This window comes from Furipterus horrens, unplaced genomic scaffold, assembly GCF_987537825.1.
Source record: "Furipterus horrens unplaced genomic scaffold, mFurHor1.1.pri manual_scaffold_1, whole genome shotgun sequence".
In the NCBI taxonomy this organism is placed as follows: domain Eukaryota; kingdom Metazoa; phylum Chordata; class Mammalia; order Chiroptera; family Furipteridae; genus Furipterus; species Furipterus horrens.
In genome coordinates this window covers 180500173-180505749 of record NW_028327171.1, presented here as the reverse complement: position 1 = coordinate 180505749, position 5577 = coordinate 180500173, and the positions used below count along the sequence as shown (strand labels likewise).

Genomic DNA, 5577 nt, shown 5'->3' with positions numbered 1-5577 from the left:
AAACAAATCATTAGATAATATAGAAATCAAACCTTGGGAAAATGGAGGCCTGTACTAAGGTTCTGAAAGACAGGATAAAAAAGAGTGAATACGTTTAAGAGATATTAAAGAATTAAAGTCTAAAGATTTAATTGAATGTAAGAGTAAGGCATAAGATTATTTTGTTTCTAATTTATGCAAGTGGACTATTGATGATCACTGTATTGATATAGGAAACACTGGCAGAGAACCAGGTTGTTGCTTTGTGGAGAGGGATTTGATGGAAAGAAGTCAGGAACTGGGTGTTGGCCATATTGAGTTTTAGGTGCTGCTAAGATATCCACAAGTGGAGCTGTACAGTAGTCCCCCTTATCCACAGTTTTACTCTCCACAGTTTCAGTCAACTGCAGCTTGAAAATATTAAAGGAAAATTCCAGATATAAGCAATTGATAACTTTTAAATTGTGTGCCATTCTAAGTAGTGTGATGAAATCTCCCCTGTCCTGCTCCATCCAGTCCTGGATGTGAATAGTCCCTTCATCTAACATACATACACTGTATACACTCATGCTTATTAGTCACTTAATAGCCTTCTGGGTTATCAGATCAACTGACTGTCATAGTATCACACTGCTGTGTTCAAGTGACCCTTATTTTACTTAATAATGGCTCCAAAGCATGAGATGTTGGGAATTTGGATATGCTAAAGAAGCTGTAAAATGCTTGAATAAGTGAAAAGGTGAAAGTTTTCAATTTACTAAGGAAAGAAAAAAATCATGGTAAGGTTGCTAATATTTACAGTAAGAATAAATTATCTACCCATAAAATTGTGAAAAAGGAAAAATAAATCTGTGCTAATTTGCTGAGATAGAAGGAAAGAGACCACATTTACATAACTTTATTACATATATTGTTATAATTTTTTTATTATTGTTGTCAGTCTCTTACTGTGCCTAATTTATAAATTAAACTTTATAATAGGTGTGTGTGTGTGTGTGTGTGTACACATAGTATACATAGGATTTGGCATTATCTGTCATTTCAGGCATCCATTGCTGGTCTTGGAATGTACCTCCCATGGATAAGGTGGAGGCTATATGTAATAGTTCAATATATAGGTTTGAAAACTAATGAAATTATCTGGAATAAAAAGTACAAATGTGGATTAAGGATCATTCAATACATGAATCCCTATACTTTTATAAACAAACTGAAACTTCTTTAGTCTTATTTCCTATTAAATATGTAAACTTGGAAGACATGGCTGTCTAGTCACCAATTGACTAGAGTGGTAACTGAAGCTGTAGACTTAAGTGAGAGAGTAGAAGGAGAAGAAACCATGGCAAACTCTAACAGTTGGGTTGAGGAGGCTGAGAGTTGATCAGAAGAGTGTTAAGGTGGCCAGTGACGTGGGCTGTGAAAGAATTCACAGAGAGAAGAAACTGCAGAGGGCAAAGTTCTTATTTTACTTTCCAAGAGAGGGAAAGGTCTAGGTGTGGAGATATGCACCACCATTGAGGAGTGGGGGCTTTGGGCTTTTATTGGATTATAAAAGGATGGAGGGGGTTGCTGTTGTGTGACCCCTGGGCTATTGGGGGCATTGTAACACAGGAGATTTTGAACAAACTTCAGTTTGTTTCACTGTTACCTTTTGTCTGTGTCTGTGGGGGTGCAGTTAGTCATGTTCTGTTCTTGATTTCCAGTAATTTCCAGTCCTGGAGACATAAGATCAGAATAGTAAAATGGCAGTCATGTTTAAACAAAGTCATAGGCTTTCTCAGCAAATGGTGCCACAATAGCAAATGGTACTGGTTTTGTCCTTTCAAGAAGTACAACCAAGAGGTCATTTATTTCACAAGCAAAGGAGAGGGAATGTTTAAAGGAGGCAGTGACCAAAAATGTTGAATGCACCTAAGAAATTAGGTTGGCAATGATTTTATATGGAATTTTATTTCCATACAAAAATTTGATCAATAACTGAGGAGACTGGGGGAAAAAGTCTGACTGATGAATTTGACAAACTGTATGTCATTGATAATGAGAACATTTTGTGTTTTTATTTTCATTTTTTAAGTTGGAGATATTTAAGCATTTAAACATCCTAATGAGAGGAATCCAAAAGGAATTTAATGAGATGGAGACTATAGGGAGTATGTTGGAATAGTCATATGTATTTTGTATTCACTGGATTTTTTCTTTTCCCTTTCTAAGGAGAAAGACAAGCCTTGGCAACCTCTTGCCTCAGGGAAATCTTTCTGAATCTTCTTTTCTCTAAAGCCTGAGCTCCTTGAGAGGATAATTTTAGGACGGTAGGAAGTGATGGGAGGGGCTCTACCTACTACACCAGAATGGGAGGTAGGTGGGAAAGGTTACTCAGGCTGATACACGTTGCTTATAGGGATCTCTTCTAGAGCTCCTCATTCACACATAGTGTAATTTGTGTGGGTAGCAGCTGAGGGATCTTAGGGTTTTATTGTTGTTTCCAGAAAATTATGAGGACAAAGCAGTAAAAGATGTGGTAACTATCAGAAGGGGTAAGCATTCTGCATGCTAATTATTTGCTTTATATCGCCAGAAGTGAAAGTTACCCATGTTCAGCTTATAGATTCAGTCTGGTCTAAAAGTTTCGTTTCATTTCGGCAGCCGTCCGTCTCGAGAGACGATGGTGTAGCTTCTTAAGAGTCTATCTGCACTGCCGAGAATGGTTGTGCAGTCCGACTCGGGAGTGACACGGTATCTGTCATCTTGCGATGACGCTGGAGTGTCCTCTCCAGTGAAGCTGAAGCTACAGAGCCTGGGCAGGGTGATATGGAGGGTCTGCTGTTGCCCATGCAGCAGACCCCTGGTCTAAAAGTATCCTTTTCTTAATTATCTATCTAGGACCTTCAGTCTTCTGTGGAAGTCAGCTTTAATTTTTCTTTAATAATTTTTTTCTACATTGAATTATAGTATATTTTGTTGGTTTGATTGTTTTTTTAAATTTGAATATATTTTGCTTTCTCTTTGAGGTACTTTTGTCCACTTAAGATTTTATGAGTTATACTACATTAGCATTTAAATATTTAGCTAACTATTTCAAAGAGTAGTGAGCAAGAAAGAGATGTTTACCTTATGACAGAGAATAGCCAAGTTCCAAACTGCTAATCTTAAGTGGTTCCTCTGATAGTGCACATCATCCTTCAACTTTGCAGTTGATGAGTTTATAATACACTTATTTTCATTAGACCTTGAATTATAATTTATTTTTTTTATTTTTTATTTATTTTTTTTTATGTTAGTTCTTATTTATTTGTTACTCTTAGAAAACCTCATTTTTGACTGGACTCAGACTTAGAAGTAGAAGCTCTCAGAGAGGACAGCCTGCGTCTCTTGGCAATCTGTTCCTGGCATTTTTCTTTGGCCTCCTTCATCCTCTTAGCCAAAAGTTTAGCATATTCTGCAGCCTCTTCCTTATTTTTCTTAGTACGTTGTTTCTTCAGAGCAATGCGCCGATGTTTGTGTTGCAGGACACGTGGAGTAACGAGTCGCTGAATCTTAGGTGCTTTAGTCCTAGGTTTCTTACCTTCTTTGTTCAGGGGCTTTCTCACAACATACTGGCGGACATCATCTTCTTTAGAGAGGTTGAAAAGCTTGCGGATCCTGCTGGCTCTTTTGGGCCCCAGGCGCCGAGGCACAGTAGTATCAGTGAGACCAGGAATATCTTTCTCCCCTTTTTTCACAATGACCAAGTTGAGAACGCTGAGGTTGGCGTCCACAATGCAACCCCGAACAGATTTGTGCTTTCGCTCTCCAGTCCTCCTGGGTCTGTAACAAGAATGGCCCTTGCTCAGCAGCAGGCGGACGCGGCCGTGGGTCAAGACCCCCTGCTTCATGGGGAAACCTTGTTTGTCGTTCCCACCACTGATTCGAACCACATAACCCTGCCATTCTTCACCCAGAGCGTCAGCGGCAACTTCTGTGGCCATACGCTTCTCATAAAAGGTCCGAAGTTTGCATTCATCGTCCACTTCAATGAGTTTCTGGCAGCCAGTGGCTGGGAAAGAGATGTTCAGCTTCATCCTGAGGCACCCGAATGCCTCCAAGGCGCCACGAAAAAGAGTTGAATTATAATTTAGATCATCCAACATTTGGAACTTGATCGTGATATATTCAATTGTTATTCTTGAACATAAACAGTACAAATGTAGATTAAGAATCATTTGATACACTAATTCCTATACTTTTATAAGTAAACTGAAATTTCTGTAGTCTTATTCCTTATTATATAGTTACAATTGAACTTCTCCATCAATCATAGTAATTTTGGAATTGTGTTCAATATTTATCTCTGCAGACTGTAATCTCTAGGTGAACCAGGTTGTCATATTTTTTTCTTTTTTTTTTAAATTTTTTTCCCCCATTGCTCCTCCCTATTCTGTGCAACCCCCTCCCACATTCAATCCCCATTCTGTTGTCCATGTCCATGGGTCATTCATACTATTTCCTTGACTAGACCTTCCCCCCGCCTTTCCCCTCTTTCCCCCCTCTCCCCTGGTCATTCTCAGTCTGTCCTTTGTTTCCATGCCTCTGGTTCTATTTTGCTCATTTGTTTGTGTTGTTCATTAGTTTCCTGTATTAGGTGATATCATATGGTACTTGTGTTTCACTGCCTGTGATCATTTCTTTGAGGGCTGAGGCCAATAGAATGGGGATCACCTAACTGGTGGGTTTCCAGAGGCATTACAAAGGAAGGCTTCTTGGTCTGTCTTGATGTCATTTTTGAGTCCTCCTGATAGAAAGGTCATGAAGAATATTGTGCTCCCAGTAGACTAAGGAAAGGCTACACCTTTGGAAATGCCTGCCAGGACATTTTCCTGAGACACTCATTATTTTTCAGGCCACTCTGGATCTCAGTATATTCTGTTATCTTCTAATCTTTTGTATTTAAGAGGCTGCCATGCGGGGATCCTCATATCAGGAAAGGGCTGTTAGCAGCAAGCTAAGAAAGCTTCTGATGTTGAGTATAAGTGTGTGTCCTGAGGGAACCCACATGTGGTGGATAAAGATTCCAGATGGATCTCTCAGGAGTGAGGAGTCCCAGCTCCACACCAGGCCCCCCAGCCCAGGGTTCCAGTGCCAGGAAGATAAGTCCCCACAACTTCTGGCTGCAAAAAACAGCAGGGATTGAGTTGGTAGAAGAGCCAGGTTGTCATATTGAGTGTAATATTCAGTCACTTGCCTGGAAAATTACAAACTCTAAATCAATATTTACTGAATGAATGAGTGGATGGATGGGTAATTTATATTTCCTTTTCATTTTTTAAAAAATAATTTATTTATTTGTTTATTTATTTATTTATAGAGAGAGGGGAAAAGAGAAAGAAAGGTAGAGAAACATCACTGTGCGGTTGCCTCTCACTTGCGCCCCCAATTGAGGACCTGACATGCAACCCAGTCATAGGCCCTGACTGGGAATCAAACCAGCGACACTTGGTTCACAGGCTGATGCTCAATCCATTGAGCCACAGCAGCCAGGGCATAAGTTATATTTTCAATCGAAACATTTCCAAGTTTTCTAAGGTACTATTTTCCAAATGATTTCTTTTTAAAAAAAATTAA

The 5577-nt window shown here is 39.3% G+C and overlaps 1 pseudogene; it reads right to left on the bottom strand.

Moving 5' to 3' along the window:
- Window positions 1-3247: 3247 nt before the first annotated feature.
- Window positions 3248-4068, bottom strand: LOC150022375 (small ribosomal subunit protein eS6 pseudogene; annotated as a pseudogene).
- Window positions 4069-5577: the final 1509 nt, after the last annotated feature.